General features: G+C 41.0%; 1 protein-coding gene across 1 annotated transcript in view; it reads left to right on the top strand.

Annotated features, from left to right (window-relative positions):
- Positions 1-19,738, top strand: part of VWA8 (von Willebrand factor A domain containing 8) — a 1,436,595-nt gene that overhangs the window by 1,323,035 nt on the left and 93,822 nt on the right. The window lies entirely within an intron of this gene.

Below are 19,738 nucleotides of genomic sequence, written 5' to 3'. Positions count from 1 at the left end.
CTCGTAAAGTGTTTGCTTTATCCCCATAAGATACATACACTCACATAGACCTCTTAGGGAATGCCGTCTGCCTATGTACAAAAAGGGTGATGATCGTAAACCACATTGCGTGACATCTCCTATAAATGCATGTTATTACAGTGACCATTATCATACAAGCTGCTTTCATTATGAACTGAAATGCCTAACTCCTATAATCTTACTTTACCACCCAAAACACCAAGTTCTAACCTATGGATAACATACTTTGTCTGATTTACCATATCAATTAGTTATGTTTAATAGCTATACTATTATTTCTAAATCAAATGCTGAAAAATGTTTTTCATAGGTGTAATATAATAGGCTCACTCTTCTAAATTAAGATTTTATTCCCCTCTAAAAGAACCTTTCTATCTATTTAACTGAGATATCCTATTCAAATTCCTAGATTGTATAATCTGTCTACCCTCTGTGCTCAACTACACTGTCTCTAAGGGGATCAACTAACATGCCTACTCAATGTTAAATATAAATGAAGGGAAAAGGGGGGGGGGTTTATAGTAGGGTCATGACAGGACCATTTATTATTCAGCCCTTATGTCACTATATCTTGTTATAAGAGTCACTATATGTGCAAGTGCTGATTTAGCACTATAACTAAGATCTTCACTTTTCCCAGAAATTAATGATGTCATCTGTTATATTCATACCGGCTGGTCTCCGTGTGGTGAGTGTAAAGATCCAATATGCCTCCCTGCGGAAGAGCTCTTGAACCCTATCACCCCCTCTTGGTTTTTTCTTAATCACATCAATGATCATCCACCTAAGGGTACTGACATTGCCCTGATGTTTATATAGAAAGTGCTTAGCAACTCCTGTGGTTGATGCTCCCTAATTCTTGCCCGGGCCTCTTTCGACGTGCACCCCACATACTGAAGTTTACAGTGGTTACATTGTACCATGTAAACGACAAATTCTGTTCTACAGTTTGTGCACATCTTGCAATCATAGACTTTTTGTGTAGATGTTGATTGAAATATCTTGCTAGTTAACGTATAGCTGCAAGCTGTACAACTTCTGGTACCACACTTGTAGTGACCCTTACAGGTCAACCAGCTGCTCTCTTTCTTAGGTTTCTTTAACATACTGGGAGAGATCATATTCCCAATTGTGACATTTCTTCTGGATACGAATCTACAACATTTCTCAATGACATTTTTCAAGATATCATCTCCTCGTAGAATCTGGAGATTCTTTTTGATAATATTACAGACTTTATTATACTGACTAGTATAAGTAGTTACAAAAGTAATCTCACTTTTTCCTTCCTTTCTCGGTAATTTAGGCTGCAATAATGTTTCTCTGGGCATACTTTGAACATCTCTCATGGCCCTCGCAATCGGGCCCTCTGGATAGCCCCTTTCTCTCAATTTCTAAATCAGTATATTACTCTCCTTTTAGTAATCAGCACTATCTGAGCAGTTACGCTTAGCTCTAATGAGCTGGCCTTTAGCCACGCCATAATGCATATGGCGTGGATGGCAACTTCTGGCGTGAATCAAGGAGTTCGCTGAAATGGCTGAAATAATCCTGCCACGTCCACTGTTAGCCAGCAATACGCTTGATGCCAATTAATTTCTCCCATACATTTTAACAAATGTTGGGTATCACGTAGGAAAGTTGGTAACTTCCAAACTAGGGGTTGTAGCAACGATTCGATCCAATTAGATAGATTTTCAAAAAGGGAGCCAATCCCAGATACGATCGGTCTCCCCTTAACGTTTTCAATGGACTTGTGCACCTTTGGTAAGTGATGAAAGATAGGTATCACAGGTTCTTTAACATATAGATACTCAAAGGTGCACAAGTCCATCAAACCTTCCTCCAATCCATCATCAAGAAGATCCCTAAGCTCTGCTTGAAATCTTATCGTTGGATCGTGGGGCAAACTCAAATAAACCTCCGTATCCCCTAGTTGTCTTTTAGCCTCTTGTATATAATTTGTTTCTGACATGACAACTATGGTACCACCCTTGTCAGCATTTTTAATGACTATGCCCTGTCTCTCTTTCAATCTCTGCAATCCTATCTGTTCTACATGTGTGAGATTATGTCTTTGCTTGCCACTTTCTGATTTTAATTTAATAAGATCCTCCTCCACCCTTTTGTGAAAGCTCTCCAATGCCTCACCTCTGAAATGGGTGGGATAGAATGTGGATCTATTTTTAAATCCTATGTGACTCCCTTTCTCAATTGTAGTATCCCTGCTTTCCTTCTCTAATTGACTTAATGTCAATAAGTCAATTGCATCTTTGTATAGGAAACAATCATTCATTATCTGTCTATCACTAGTCTTCAGGGTATTGTCACACTCTGGGCTCTCTTTAGTATAATAAAATTTCTTTATCGTTAAAGCGCGAACAAACCTATTTACATCCATGAGCGTATCAAATACCCTGAAGTCGGCTGATGGAACAAAATTGAGTCCTAGTTCTAAAACCTTTGTTTCTTCTAAGGTCAGTTCTGTGTTGGCAAGATTAATGACCCTCATATGTTGTATTTGTTTTGTTTCCCTCTCCTCAATGTGTACTGCTCGCGTCTGACTTGAGGTTCTTTGCCTCTTCCCCTTCCTGCTCCTGACCCTCCCCCTTGTCCCCTGTCCTCTGCCTCGCAAAAAAACTGAGTCTCTGCGGGTGTTGGGGTGAGTGTGGGTTGTGAGTCTAGAGCATTAGAGTACCTATTCAATCTATTCCCTCCTCTACCTCTATTCTTGAGGATACCCACAGTCCCAGCCGGGGTAGGGTATGGGGGACTATCACTGACACTCAATGCAATGTATGGCAAATTCTCATTAAATGTACCAGAGGGGTTTTCTTCCTCAGATGAGCCCCCACTAGTTGCATAATCAACAAAGTATCTGATTTCATTGTCTTCACTTGAGTCAGTATCCACAAATGTCACTTGTTTCTTGCCTACTTCAGATAACTGTCCTTTTGCTCCAAGTGTGTTCCCTTTCTTGTTATTGTGCCTCCTAAATTGTCTTATCCTCCTTGGGTTCTGTGAATTCCATTGATACACCCTGTTGTTAGTATAGTCCTCTGTGTCTCTGACAAACTTACGATATTTCTGTCTGTCTATCTCTTTCTTGAAATTGTCTATCGTCTGTCTGAGTATTGAATCAAGTTGTACATACTTCTCATGGTCAATGAATTTATTTAAGTCCCTCTGTATGTCCTTTATCTGACTCCTAGTTTCTTCGAATTTGTAGTTTTTATACTTAATGATAACATTCATCAGTCTGATGGAACATTCAGTAAGGATTTAATTCCATTCATTGATAAACCATTCTTCCGTAACTTGAAATGATGGATACTTCCTAATTCTGAGACCTCTTGGTATCATCCTGATATCAACATATTTCTCAAGAGATCTCCTATACCACCAAACCTGATATTCTTTCGTTAAAATCTTTTCCATTGATAGAAAAATATCTGAAATATCTTTAGTCTGTGTTTGAGGATTAAAAGTATCTTTGAGTGTGGGTCTGTTTCTTTCAATGTCTTCTAAGCTTGTAAGGGAGTAAAAGTTACTGCATGTTGCTCGACTATCTTCCATACTTAAAGATGTCTGATACCCTTTGTATATTAATTTTATGTAGTAAAAGACAATCCAATTAACTTCTTTATGATATATGAAGATAAACGTTGATATCTTATTGATAATTGTGTCTTAAATCTGTGCACAATTACTGAGCTCAAATAACACTTACTGAGGGTAGTGTAACTATAGGTATACACAAAAACTTTCCAGTTCAATGAATAAAGTTACCCTGATATCGGATGTCAAGTCACGGAGCTCGAAGAGAAATATGAATAAACCAAAGTTAGCGGTGCTCCGCCGACTCTCCAATCCGAACTGCTAGCGGTGAATAAATTTAAGCAAAGCAAATGGTCTCACCTTCTCCAGTTAGCTCCACAGTCACACCCGTCTACTCACGGTCAAGCCTTAGCCTCGGTTCTTAGCTACACCACGCATCCATGATCGTGGGATTCCTCCGATGGCGTCTGACGTCACTTTACACGTGACCACGTTTGACCAATTGCGGGACAGACTTGGTAGTCCTGTTAGACCAAATGCCGACTGCTGTAGAAAGTTTCTCACCGATCCTGACAGTAAAGTAAGTGTAAACCACCGGAGCTCCAATGGGTGATTAGGGCTGCACGCCCAATTGCAGCAAACAACGGCCCTCTCCTCTGCCGTAGTGATACAAAAAATGCAGAATGCTGCTATTTATAAAACGTTCATATTTATTGGATATAATTAAAACTTGATGCAAACATGCAGTAACAAGTGCTTAAAACAGCTGTTCATGTCACAAACAGGTCAGTCTGACGCGTTTCGGCTGATTTTCCTTATTCATAGACTCAATATTCTGAATTCACCTGTGGAGCTATATAAAACCCCTCACAATCTCATTGGTTGCCTCTATAGATGTGTAAACTCCCTCCTCCCCTTAGCTCATCTGTCATTGGTTGTTGTCCTCCCACTTTCTTCATCTGTCATTGGTTGTTGTCCTCCCACTTTCTTCATATCCTCCCTATCAATTCAATTACAAGAGTTATATTTATGCAGAAATAGATTAAATTCTTATTTGTTTAAGTACATAAGTTTTGGTACATATTATCCCATTTTATTAGCCTGTCAGAATGTGAGTGTATGAACTGGGGTCGCGCCTACTTCCTACGAGCTCCTCAAACGGCAAAAATTCAGTACTGGTGGGTAAAATACCACTTCTCGTAAAGTATTTGCTTTATCCCCATAAGATACATACACTCACATAGACCTCTTAGGGAATGCCATCTGCCTATGTACAAAAAGGGTGATGATCGTAAACCACATTGCGTGACATCTCCTATAAATGCATGTTATTACAGTGACCATTATCATACAAGCTGCTTTCATTATGAACTGAAATGCCTAACTCCTATAATCTTACTTTACCACCCAAAAGACCAAGTTCTAACCTATGGATAACATACTTTGTCTGATTTACCATATCAATTAGTTATGTTTAATAGCTATACTATTATTTCTAAATCAAATGCTGAAAAATGTTTTTCATAGGTGTAATATAATAGGCTCACTCTTCTAAATTAAGATTTGTGGATACTGACTCAAGTGAAGACAATGAAATCAGAGACTTTGTTGATTATGCAACTAGTGGGGGCTCATCTGAGGAAGAAAACCCCTCTGGTACATTTAATGAGAATTTGCCATCCATTGCATTGAGTGTCAGTGATAGTTCCCCATACCCTACCCCGGCTGGGACTGTGGGTATCCTCAAGAATAGAGGTAGAGGAGGGAATAGATTGAATAGGTACTCTAATGCTCTAGACTCACAACCCACACTCACCCCAACACCCGCAGAGACTCAGGTTTTTTGCGAGGCATAGGACAGGGGACAAGGGGGAGGGTCAGGAGCAGGAAGGGGAAGAGGAAGAGGCAAAGAACCTCAAGTCAGACGCGAGCAGTACACATTGAGGAGAGGGAAACAAAACAAATACAACATATGAGGGTCATTAATCTTGCCAACACAGAACTGACCTTAGAAGAAACAAAGGTTTTAGAACTAGGACTCAATTTTTTTCCATCAGCCGACTTCAGGGTATTTGATACGCTCATGGATGTAAATAGGTTTGTTCGTCCTTTAACGATAAAGACATTTTATTATACTGAAGAGAGCCCAGAGTGTGACAATACCCTGAAGACTAGTGATAGACAGATAATGAATGATTGTTTCCTATACAAAGATACAATTGACTTATTGACATTAAGTCAATTAGAGAAGGAAAGCAGGGATACTACAATTGAGAAAGGGAGTCACATAGGATTTAAAAATAGATCCACATTCTATCCCACCCATTTCAGAGGTGAGGCATTAGAGAGCTTTCACAAAAGGGTGGAGGAGGATCTTATTAAATTAAAATCAGAAAGTGGCAAGCAAAGACATAATCTCACACATGTAGAACAGATAGGATTGCAGAGATTGAAAGAGAGACAGGGCATAGTCATTAAAAATGCCGACAAGGGCGGTACCATAGTTGTCATGTCAGAAACAAATTATATACAAGAGGCTAAAAGACAACTAGGGGATACGGAGGTTTATTTGAGTTTGCCCCACGATCCAATGATAAGATTTCAAGCAGGGCTTAGGGATCTTCTTGATGATGGATTGGAGGAAGGTTTGATGGACTTGTGCACCTTTGAGTATCTATATGTTAAAGAACCTGTGATACCTATCTTTCATCACTTACCGAAGGTGCACAAGTCCATTGAAAACGTTAAGGGGAGACCGATCGTATCTGGGATCGGCTCCCTTTTTGAAAATCTATCTAATTGGATCGAATTGTTGCTACAACCCCTAGTTTGGAAGTTACCAACTTTCCTACGTGATACCCAACATTTGTTAAAATGTATGGGAGAAATTAATTGGCATCAAGAGTATTGCTGGCTGACAGTGGACGTGGCAGGATTATATTCCGCCATCCCACACAACAAGGGCCTAAATGCTGTAAAATATATCCTCGATTTGTTGAGTGATTACACATCTGAGTTAAAGGATTACATCTTGTGTGTCATTGAATTCTTGCTGAACCACAACTATTTCACCTTTGGGGATCAGTTCTATCTGCAGAGGCGTGGGACGGCGATGGGAGCCAAGTTCGCACCAGCCTATGCCAATTTGTTCATGGGCTGGTGGGAGCTATCCCACGTCTTTGCAGATACAAATCCCTTTGGTGAATGGTTAGTGGGTTATAAACGTTATATAGACGACCTCTTGTTCGTCTGGGCGGGGAGTAGAGAAACCAGTGAACAGTTTGTCACATACCTTAACAGCAATGATGTAGGCCTGTCATTTACGTTTTGTTTTGACACAAAGAAGGTTGATTACCTGGATGTCACCTTAATAGGTGACACCATTGCTGGGAATGTAAAGACAGTGCTCTTCACTAAGCCCATTTCAGCGAATTCCTTGATTCACACCAGAAGTTGCCATCCATGCCATATGCATTATGGCGTGGCTAAAGGCCAGCTCATTAGAGCTAAGCGTAACTGCTCAGATAGTGCTGATTACGAAAAGGAGAGTAATATACTGATTCAGAAATTGAGAGGGGCCATGAGAGATGTACAAAGTATGCCCAGAGAAAACATTATTGCAGCCTAAATTACCTAGAAAGGAAGGAAAAAGTGAGATTACTTTTGTAACTACTTATACTAGTCAGTATAATAAAGTCTGTAATATTATCAAAAAGAATCTCCAGATTCTACGAGGAGATGATATCTTGAAAAATGTCATTGAGAAAGGTTGTAGATTTGTATCCAGAAGAAATGTCACAATTGGGAATATGATCTCTCCCAGTATGTTAAAGAAACCTAAGAAAGAGAGCAGCTGGTTAACCTGTAAGGGTCACTACAAGTGTGGTACCAGAAGTTGTACAGCTTGCAGCTATACGTTAACTAGCAAGATATTTCAATCAACATCTACACAAAAAGTCTATGATTGCAAGATGTGCACAAACTGTAGAACAGAATTTGTCGTTTACATGGTACAATGTAACCACTGTAAACTTCAGTATGTGGGGTGCACGTCGAGAGAGGCCCGGGCAAGAATTAGGGAGCATCTAAATGACATAGAGAAAGAGAAGACCACCACAGGAGTTGCTAAGCACTTTCTATATAAACATCAGGGCAATGTCAGTACCCTTAGGTGGATGATCATTGATGTGATTAAGAAAAAACCAAGAGGGGGTGATAGGGTTCAAGAGCTCTTCCGCAGGGAGGCATATTGGATCTTTACACTCAACACACGGAGACCAGCCGGTATGAATATAACAGATGACATTATTAATTTCTGGGAAAAGTGAAGATCTTAGTTATAGTGCTAAATCAGCACTTGCACATATAGTGACTCTTATAACAAGATATAGTGACATAAGGGCTGAATAATAAATGGTCCTGTCATGACCCTACTATAAACCCCCCCCCCCTTTCACTTCATTTATATTTAACATTGAGTAGGCATGTTAGTTGATCCCCTTAGAGACAGTGTAGAGCACAGAGGGTAGACAGATTATACAATCTAGGAATTTGAATAGGATATCTCAGTTAAATAGATAGAAAGGTTCTTTTAGAGGGGAATACAATCTTAATTTACAAGAGTGAGCCTATTATATTACACCTATGAAAAACATTTTTCAGCATTTGATTTAGAAATAATAGTATAGCTATTAAACATAACTAATTGATATGGTAAATCAGACAAAGTATGTTATCCATAGGTTAGAACTTGGTCTTTTGGGTGGTAAATTAAGATTATAGGAGTTAGGCATTTCAGTTCATAATGAAAGCAGCTTGTATGATAATGGTCACTGTAATAACATGCATTTATAGGAGATGTCACGCAATGTGGTTTACGATCATCACCCTTTTTGTTCATAGGCAGACGGCATTCCCTAAGAGGTCTATGTGAGTGTATGTATCATATGGGGATAAAGCAAACACTTTACAAGAAGTGGTATTTTACCCACCAGTACTGAATTATTGCAGTTTGAGGAGCTCGTAGGTAGTAGGCGCGACCCCAGTTCATACACTCACATTCTGACAGGCTAATAAAATGGGATAATATGTACCAAAACTTATGTACTTCAACAAATAAGAATTGAATCTATTTCTGCATAAATATAACTCTTGTAATTGAATTGATAGGGAGGATATGAAGAAAGTGGGAGGACAACAACCAATGACAGATGAGCTAAGGGGAGGAGGGAGTTTACACATCTATACAGGCAACCAAAGAGATTGTGAGGGGGCTTATATAGCTCCACAGGTGAATTCAGAATATTGAGTCTATGAATAAAGCAAATCAGCCGAAATGCGTCAGACTGGCCTGTTTGTGACATGAACAGCTGTTTTAAGCACTTGTTACTGCATGTTTGCATAAAGTTTTAATTATATCCAATAAATATGAACGTTTTATAAATAGCAGCATCCCGCATTTTTCGTATCACTACGGCAGAGGAGAGGGCCGTTGTTTGCTGCAATTGGGCGTGCAGCCCTAATCATCCGTTGGAGCTCCAGTGGTTTACACTTACTTTACTGCCAGGATCGGTGAGAAACTTTCTACAGCAGTCGGCATTTGGTCTAACAGGACTACCAAGTCCGTCCCGCAATTGGTCAAACGTGGTCACGTGTAAAGTGACGTCAGACGCCATCGGAGGAATCCCACGATCATGGATGCGTGGTGTAGCTAAGAACCGAGGCTAAGGCTTGACCGTGAGTAGACTGGTGTGACTGTGGAGCTAACTGGAGAAGGTGAGACCATTTGCTTTGCTTAAATTTATTCACCGCTAGCAGTTCGGATTGGAGAGTCGGCGGAGCACTGCTAACTTTGGTTTATTTAAACACCTAACCCTACTCAAATAATTTAAATCTACACTAAAAAAATTGCTAAGTTACAAAAAAACTAACAACTAAGTTACAAAAATAACAAACACTAAGTTACAAAAAATAAAAAAGAAATTATCAAAGATTTAAACTAATTACACCTAATCTAAGGGCCCTATGAAAATTAAAAAGCCCCCCAAAATAAATAAAAAAACCTAACCTACAATAAACTACAAATAGCCCTTAAAAGGGCCTTTTGCGGGGCATTACCCCAAAGAAATCAGCTCTTTTACCTGAAAAAAATAAATAAAAATACCCCCCCAACAGTAAATCCACCACCCACACAACCAACCCCCCAAATAAAAACCTAACTGAAAAAACCTAAGCTCCCCATTGCCCTGAAAAGGGCATTTGGATGGGCATTGCCCTTAAAAGGGCATTTAGCTCTATTGCAGCCCAAGTCCTAATCTAAAACTAAAACCCACCCAATAAACCCTTAAAAAATCCTAACACTAACCCCAGAAGATTTACTTACAGTTTTGAAGATCCGACATCCATCCTCCAAGAAGCCGGGAGAAGTCCTCAACGAAGCGGCCGAAGTCTTCATCCAAGCCCGCAGAAGTCTTCATCCAGACAGCATCTTCTATCTTCATCCATCTGGCGCGGAGCGGGCTTCATCTTCAAGACATCTGACGCGGAGCATCCTCTTCTTTCCGATGACTACCGACGAATGAAGGTTCCTTTAAATGACGTCATCCAAGATGGCGTCCCTTAGATTCCGATTGGCTGATAGAATTCTATCAGCCAATCGGAATTAAGGTTGAAAAAATCCTATTGGCTGTTGCAATCAGCCAATAGGATTGAGCTTTCATCCTATTGGCTGATCCAATCAGCCAATAGGATTGAGCTCGCATTCTATTGGCTGATTGGAATAGTCAATAGTATGAAAGCTCAATTATTAATTTAATATAGTTTAATGTAATTTTATTATAATAGTTAGGGTAGGTTAATCATTAATGTAATATAGTTTATTGTAATTTTATTATAATAGTTAGAGTAGGTTAATTAATAGTTTAATATAGTTCAATTTAAATCTAAAGGTAAGTTTAAATTTATTATAAGATATGGATGAGTTAATATTTAATATAAAGTTAGCAGGTTGTTTAGGGGTTAATAGTTTAATTTAGTTTATGGCGATGTGGGGGGCTGGCGGTTTAGGGGTTAATAAATTTATTTAGCTGCGGTGGGCTCCGGGAGCGGCAGGATAGGGGTTAATGACTTTATGTAGGTGGCGGCGGTATAGGGGGTGGCAGATTAGGGGTTAATAAGTATAATGTAGGTGGCGATGGACTCCGGGAGCGGAGGAATAGGGGTTAATAAGTTTATTAGAGTTGCGGTGGGCTCCAGGAGCAGTGGGATAGGGGTTAATAACTTTATTTAGTTGCGGCGGGGTCCGGGAGCGGCGGTATATCAGTTTAGTATAGTGTGGGTGTTTAGTGACAGTAGTGGAGACAAAGAGAAAGGGAGCGCCTCATGGTGTAATATCGCAAATACAGGATGAAAACCCAAATGGATCAAGGAGCGTTGAAATAATACTCACAAACAAGTTGGCACTACTGACTAGTGCATGCGAGCAGGCTGGCCTTTAACAGCAGCCATTACGCTGGCAGGGGTCCGCCGAGAAACCGGGAAGGGCTATACCAGGTAGCTGCACTGTAAAGAATGTCTCGGTGTAGGGCGTCTTCAGGTTCGATCAGCGTGTGAAGGTCTGATAGTATACCTAGCAGGTAACAGCAACCGTCAGCTGTTCAAAAGTATTGGAGCGGAATCGGCATAAAAGAATGGTTGGTGTTAGGTCCAATTAACTACGCCAAAGTTGTAAACTCTCTATGCAGAAGCAGATCCACTGTTATAGTATACAAATAAAGCTGGGAAAAAGCCGAAGAGTAGCGAGATCGATGACTGTTAGTTAACATCAGTCCGCTGCTCATCGCCCCGTACTTGGTGTGCGGCTTTTGACAGCTTTTTTGGCAACTATGGAGAGCGTATTCAGGTCCGCGGCAGTGATGTTAGGCGATGTCAGGCGAGCGTATTGGTGCCGGCGAATGCAGCACAGTTGACACTTTGATAAGTAGGCCCCATTATCTGCTTTCCCTATGTTAAAGGGAAAACGTAAGAGGAACTTTAGAGATTCAGATAGTAAGGTTTCTGTTCCATCTGCTTCTACACAGGTTGTTCCCCCTCTTAAGTCTGATGAGGAGGATACGTCAGTAGCTTCTGAGGGTGAACGTTGTGGACTCTCCATATCTTAGGAAAGAAAACAAAATTTATGCTTACCTGATAAATGTATTTCTTTCCGGATATGGAGAGTCTACGACCCCACCCTAATTTAAGACAGTTATTTTTTACTAAACCTCAGGCACCTCTACACCTTTTTTGTTATTCCTTTTTTCCATTTTCCTTTCGGTCGAATGACTGGGGATTATGGGTAGGGGAGTGACATTTAACAACTTTTGCTGTGGTGCTCTTTGCCTCCTCCTGCTGGCCAGGAGTGATATTCCCACTAGTAATTGATGACGTTGTGGACTCTCCAAATCCGGAAAGAAATACATTTATCAGATAAGGATACATTTTTTCATTTTTTTTAAGGCTTCGTTTGCCTACGCTGCATCCAGGTTGATTCTTTTGGCTGCTCGCGCAGGCAACATTCTTTTGGCTGCCTTGTGCAGCCAACATTCCTTTGAGGATGCGTGTGCAACTAGCGAAGGCAGCGGACGCGTTACAAACGCGATTATAATATAGATATGTCCAGGAGAAATGTATTGAAGCACTTCTTCACAGAAGGGATTGTTTTTTGTATGCAGCGGTCTTCCAAAAGAGGTGACAAGTATACAAATACTGCCAGAGAATACAGAAAATAATGGTGTATGCATTGGGCTATATCAAATTAGAAAATCAGACTAGATGGGTGTTGTTATATACCTTCAGCCTCTGACTTTTGTCTGTTCCTATGATTGTCTTGGATAGAGAATGTTTAATCCAAAACACAGGTAAATGGTATAATATCTATCTATCTGTCTGACTAGCTCTCCATCTATTCATCTGTATGTTTTTACACAAAGACTATTCAGAGCATCACAATCTTTATGTAGTTCAGCCAGTTTGTTGTACAAGAACACGCTTAATTCTCTGCCTATGAGGCATATCTTTAGTAATTATGACTTTAATAAATGTATAAATAATGTTTATGAGGGGAACTTCCGGGCGGCAGCCATGACAGGCTGCTTAATTGTTAGCTGCTAAAGGCTTCTACATCAATCTGGCTAAAATCAACATTTATATACACCATTGCTTGGTTATACACAGTATAAGAGTTTCATCTGAAGGAGCCCTTTAATTAAAACTAACCATTATTCCGATCAAAGCCAGCTACAATTAACCGAAGACTTTCTGAGGTTGAGGCCTCCTAACCTTCAGGCCTCTGTCGTTAAGAAGTACTTTGAGAGTACAGATCATGCCCATCTATAGCAGGGATTAATTTGTCAAGCAGATCACCAACATCTTGGATGAACATTTTGCTCGTCTCACAAGAGCATTAGGTGCAGCATGGGGAAATGATGGCGACACAGTCCCGCAGCACAGCGTGGACATAGTGAATGTGCTACCGCCTAGCCTAGAGCCTATAAAGGAGGGGAACCTCTTAGTAATAAAGCAGAGTAAGTTACCACTAACAGATGCGTGCCATCGAGAGAGAATGCTAGTACTGGATGCCGCTGTATATCCTGAACAGGTGGGGATAAACTCTTTCACCGCACTCCCCGATGCCCTACATTCAACCCCTACAGATGCGGGTCGCTATGCTGCCCAGAAGAAACAGGAGGCCCAGTATAGTACCGTGTCTGCGGACACCCCACTTCTGCAGGTAGTCAAGACGGCATCAAAAGCGGAAGGGCGACTGCCTAACGAGAAGAAACAAAATAGCAGCGGTCCCGCATTGTTTTGAGCACAGCCTGCTAAGGAACTCTAGTTCTCCATGGCTTATTCCGAGAAGTCACTTCCAGAGAGCTTGATTGGACCTCTGTTGTGGTCCTATATACCCCAAGTCCTGTATTGTTGTGTGGAAGACCGGTGTAGGTTAGTTAGCAGCATATACGTGGACTATGGAGATGAGTAGTAAACTCCTCACATCTTTTTATGTACACAAACACCTAAAGCCACACAGACTTTTTGACTATTCATTTGCGAACTTGGTGTGGCCTGGACTCACAATTGTTATTCACTCAAAATTATAAGTTAAATAGCATTCTGTTTATTAGGCAACGCATGAACATGATAATGCTTAATAATAAAGTTTCCCCGTTTTTACCGGGTAATGGTTTACTATAGTGGCTACAGCAGCGACCTATAGAGTTTCTTTATTTGTGTAACTTAGTTTTTTGGATCTTATACACATCTTTGCTAGTTTCTTGCCTACTATAAGAGCTGTAGAAACAAGAGGCCCAGTTTAGCACCTTACCTGCATAGACTTTTCTTCTGTTATGTGCGATCAGTCCACGGGTCATCATTACTTCTGGGATATAACTCCTCCCCAACAGGAAATGCAAGAGGATTCACCCAGCAGAGCTGATATAGCTCCTCCCCTCTACGTCAGTCCCAGTCATTCTCTTGCACCCAACGACTAGATAGGATGTGTGAGAGGACTATGGTGATTATACTTAGTTTTTATGACTTCAATCAAAAGTTTGTTATTTTACAATAGCACCGGAGCGTGTTATTACTTCTCTGGCAGAGTTTGAAGAAGAATCTACCAGAGTTTTTTACTATGATTTTAACCGGAGTAGTTAAGATCATATTGCTGTTCTCGGCCATCTGAGGGAGGTAAAGGCTTCAGATCAGGGGACAGCGGGCAGATGAATCTGCATTGAGGTATGTAGCAGTTTTTATTTTCTGAATGGAATTGATGAAAAAATCCTGCTATACCGTTATAATGACATGTATGTATACACTTCAGTATTCTGGGAATGGTTTTTCACCGGAACTACTCTGTTAAAGGTCACTAATCCTTTTAATAAATATTGTCATGTTAAACGTTTTTGCTGGAATGTAGAATCGTTTACATTGCTGAGGTACTGAGTAAATAAATGTTTGGGCATTATTTTCCACTTGGCAGTTGTCTGCTTTAAATTGTGACAGTTTCGTTTCTCCTCACTGCTGTGTGTGAGAGGGAGGGGCCGTTTTTGGCGCTCTTTTGCTACGCATCAAAAAATTCCAGTCAGCTACTATTATATTTCCTGCATGATCCGGTTTACTGACAGATCTCAGGGGTCTTCAAACTTCTTTGAAGGGAGGTACATTCTCTCAGCAGAGCTGTGAGAATTTTTATTGACTGTGAATAAAAACGTTACTCTATAATTTTTTATGTCAAATTTAGTTATTTACTAATGGGAACAAACCTTTGCTAAAAGTTGTGTTGTTTTAAACTTGATGCTATAACTGTTTCAGTTCATTATCTCAACTGTCATTTAATCGTTTAAGTACCTCTTTGAGGCACAGTACGTTTTTGTTAAAAAAGATTATAACCAGGTTGCAAGTTATTGCTAGTGTGTTAAACATGTCTGACTCAGAGAATGATATCTGTGTCATTTGTTCCAATGCCAAGGTGGAGCCCAATAGAAATTTATGTACTAACTGTATTGATGCTACTTTAAATAAAAGTCAATCTGTACAATGTGAACAAATTTCACCAAACTGCGAGGGGAGAGTTATGCCGACTAACTCGCCTCACGCGGCAGTACCTGCATCTCCCGCCCGGGAGGTGCGTGATATTATGGCGCCTAATACATCTGGGCGGCCATTACAGATAACATTACATGATATGGCTACTGTTATGACTGAAGTTTTGTCTAAATTACCAGAACTAAGAGGCAAGCGTGATCACTCTGGGGTGAGAACAGAGTGCGCTGACAATACTAGGGCCATGTCTGATACTGCGTCACAGCTTGCAGAGCATGAGGACGGAGAGCTTCATTCTGTGGGTGACGGTTCTGATCCAAACAGATTGGATTCAGATATTTAAAATTTTAAATTTAAATTGGAGAACCTCCGTGCATTACTAGGGGAGGTCTTAGCAGCTCTCAATGATTGTAACACCATTGCAATACCAGAGAAAATGTGTAGGTTGGATAAATACTTTGCGGTACCGGCGAGTACTGACGTTTTTCCTATACCTAAGAGATTAACTGAAATTGTTACTAAGGAGTGGGATAGACCCGGTGTGCCGTTCTCACCCCCTCCAATATTTAGAAAGATGTTTCCAATAGACGCCACTACTCGGGACTTATGGCAAACGGTCCCTAAGGTGGAGGGAGCAGTTTCTACTTTAGCTAAGCGTACCACTATCCCGGTGGAGGATAGCTGTGCTTTTTCAGATCCAATGGATAAAAAATTAGAGGGTTACCTTAAGAAAATGTTTGTTCAACAAGGTTTTATATTGCAACCCCTTGCATGTATCGCGCCGATTACGGCTGCGGCAGCATTTTGGATTGAGTCTCTGGAAGAGAAACTTAGTTCATCTACGCTAGACGACATTATGGACAGGCTTAGAGTCCTTAAACTAGCCAATTCATTCATTTCAGAGGCCGTAGTACATTTAACCAAACTTACGGCTAAGAACTCTGGATTCGCCATACAGGCACGTAGAGCACTGTGGCTAAAATCCTGGTCAGCTGATGTTACTTCTAAGTCTAAATTACTTAATATACCTTTCAAGGGGCAGTCTTTATTTGGGCCCGGGTTGAAAGAAATTATCGCTGACATTACAGGAGGTAAGGGCCACGCCCTACCTCAAGACAAAGCCAAAGCTAAGGCTAGACAGTCTAATTTTAAGGTCGCATGGATGGAAAGTGAACGAAAAGAAAAGTTCTCTTTTTCCTCTCACAAGAGTTCCATTCTTGGGGACTCTTATAGATTCTGTAGAAATGAAGATTTACCTGACAGAAGACAGGTTAACAAGGCTTCAGGATGCATGCCGTGTCCTTCATTCCATTCAACACCCGTCAGTAGCTCAATGCATGGAGGTGATCGGCTTAATGGTAGCGGCAATGGACATAGTACCTTTTGCACGCCTACACCTCAGACCGCTGCAATTGTGCATGCTAAGTCAGTGGAATGGGGATTACTCAGATTTGTCCCCTACCCTGAATCTGAATCAAGAGACCAGAAATTCTCTTCTATGGTGGCTTTATCGGCCACACCTGTCCAGGGGGATGCCATTCAGCAGGCCAGACTGGACAATCGTAACAACAGACGCCAGCCTGCTAGGTTGGGGCGCTGTCTGGAATTCTCTGAAGACTCAGGGATTATGGAATCAGGAGGAGAGTCTCCTTCCAATAAACATTCTGGAATTGAGGGCAGTTCTCAATGCCCTTCTAGCTTGGCCCCAATTAACAACTCAGGGGTTCATCAGGTTTCAGTCGGACAATATCACGACTGTAGCTTACATCAACCATCAGGGAGGGACAAGAAGCTCCCTAGCAATGATGGAAGTATCAAAGATAATTCGCTGGGCAGAGTCTCACTCTTGCCACCTGTCAGCAATCCACATCCCGGGAGTGGAGAACTGGGAGGCGGATTTCTTGAGTCGCCAGACTTTTCATCCGGGAGAGTGGGAACTTCATCCGGAGATTTTTGCCCAAATACTTCGACGTTGGGGCAAACCAGAGATAGATCTCATGGCGTCTCGCCAGAACGCCAAACTTCCTCACTACGGGTCCAGATCCAGGGATCCGGGAGCGGTTCTGATAGATGCTTTGACAGCACCTTGGAACTTCGGGATGGCTTATGTGTTTCCACCCTTCCCGCTGCTTCCTCGATTGATTGCGAAAATCAAACAAGAGAGAGCATCTGTGATTCTAATAGCGCCTGCATGGCCACGCAGGACTTGGTATGCAGATCTAGTGGACATGTCATCCTGTCCACCTTGGTCTCTACCTCTGAGACAGGACCTTCTGATACAGGGTCCATTCAAACATCAAAATCTAACTTCTCTGAAACTGACTGCTTGGAAATTGAACGCTTGATTTTATCAAAGCGTGGTTTTTCTGAGTCGGTTATTGATACCCTGATCCAGGCTAGGAAGCCTGTTACCAGAAAGATTTACCATAAAATATGGCGCAAATACCTATACTGGTGCGAATCCAAACGTTACTCCTGGAGTAAGGTTAGGATCCCTAGGATATTGTCCTTTCTACAAGAAGGTTTAGAAAAGGGTTTATCGGCTAGTTCATTAAAGGGACAGATTTCAGCTCTGTCCATCTTGTTACACAGGCGTCTGTCAGAAAATCCAGACGTCCAGGCCTTTTGTCAAGCCTTAGCTAGGATCAAGCCTGTGTTTAAAGCCGTTGCTCCGCCATGGAGTTTAAACTTAGTTCTTAACGTTTTACAAGGTGTTCCATTTGAACCCCTTCATTCCATTGATATAAAATTGTTATCTTGGAAAGTTCTGTTTTTAATGGCTATTTCCTCGGCTCGAAGAGTCTCTGAGTTATCAGCATTACATTGTGATTCTCCTTATCTGATTTTTCACTCAGATAAGGTAGTTCTGCGTACTAAACCTGGGTTCTTACCTAAGGTAGTTACTAACAGGAATATCAATCAAGAGATTGTTGTTCCATCCTTGTGTCCAAATCCTTCTTCAAAGAAGGAACGTCTTCTACACAATCTGGATGTAGTTCGTGCCCTCAAGTTCTACTTGCAGGCAACTAAAAATTTTCGCCAAACTTCTTCCCTGTTTGTCGTTTATTCTGGACAGAGGAGAGGTCAAAAAGCTTCTGCTACCTCTCTCTCTTTCTGGCTTCGTAGCATAATACGTTTAGCCTATGAGACTGCTGGACAGCAGCCTCCTGAAAGAATTACAGCTCACTCCACTAGAGCTGTGGCTTCCACTTGGGCCTTTAAGAATGAGGCCTCTGTTGAACAGATTTGCAAGGCTGCAACTTGGTCTTCGCTTCATACTTTTTCCAAATTTTACAAATTTGACACTTTTGCTTCTTCGGAGGCTATTTTTGGGAGAAAGGTTCTTCAGGCAGTGGTTCCTTCTGTATAATGAGCCTGCCTATCCCTCCCGTCATCCGTGTACTTTTGCTTTGGTATTGGTATCCCAGAAGTAATGATGACCCGTGGACTGATCGCACATAACAGAAGAAAACATAATTTATGCTTACCTGATAAATTCCTTTCTTCTGTTGTGCGATCAGTCCACGGCCCGCCCTGTTTTTTAAGGCAGGTAAATATCTTTTAAATTATACTCCAGTCACCACTTCACCCTTGGTTACTCCTTTCTCGTTGATTCTTGGTCGAATGACTGGGACTGACGTAGAGGGGAGGAGCTATATCAGCTCTGCTGGGTGAATCCTCTTGCATTTCCTGTTGGGGAGGAGTTATATCCCAGAAGTAATGATGACCCGTGGACTGATCGCACAACAGAAGAAAGGAATTTATCAGGTAAGCATAAATTATGTTTTTGACCTCTCATCTGTGAACTAAATGTGGCCTGGACTTATAATTATTACTCGCTCAAAATTATAAGTTAAATAACAGTATTTTTATTAGGCAACGCATGAACATGATAATGCTTAACCATAAAGTTCCAGCGTTTTTTACTGGGTAATGGTTTGCTATAGCAGTGAATTATAGATTTTTTTTATTTCTGTAACTCTGTTTTTTCTGGTTCTTCTGCACATGTATGCTATTCTTTTGTTTACTATAAGAGCTTCAATCACTTATATTCCCACAATAACCATATATAGTCTCACCTATTCAGAAACAACAATTCTACTCCCATGTTGCCTTATCTTGATGTTTCTAGTTGCTTTCAATGGTACCTAATACTTACCTCTTGATGTGGTGGTGAATGGGGGTCCCGCTGTCTGCGGCCGGGATGGTGAGCCCCCAGCACCAGCGTTATATATGGAGGTATCTTGCAACTGAACCCATGCCTGAGACGGCTTGTCCACCATTAATAATAACTTAGATGACTTGCCCCACATGAATAGTAATATAGGTTATTTACTGTATTTCTGCACCAGTTAAGTGTCTCCCCCATGAAAACCTATAGCTCACACTACGTTATGTGCATACCTCAGGTGAACCACTGACTAATATCTGGATCCATACAACAATTGATTATATATCTGCATGAGCCTAGCCTCGTCTCTTCTCAGACATATGTACATATTTATAGCCCCTTCTAATTTTAGTGATGATGGACCGCTTATCACAGTATAAACCTAGACCTACTCACACACCCTAAGCT

Source organism: Bombina bombina, chromosome 3, assembly GCF_027579735.1.
Source record: "Bombina bombina isolate aBomBom1 chromosome 3, aBomBom1.pri, whole genome shotgun sequence".
NCBI classification, from domain to species: domain Eukaryota; kingdom Metazoa; phylum Chordata; class Amphibia; order Anura; family Bombinatoridae; genus Bombina; species Bombina bombina.
The sequence above is the reverse complement of the archived record's forward strand: the minus strand, read 5'-3'. Positions and strand labels throughout refer to the sequence as shown.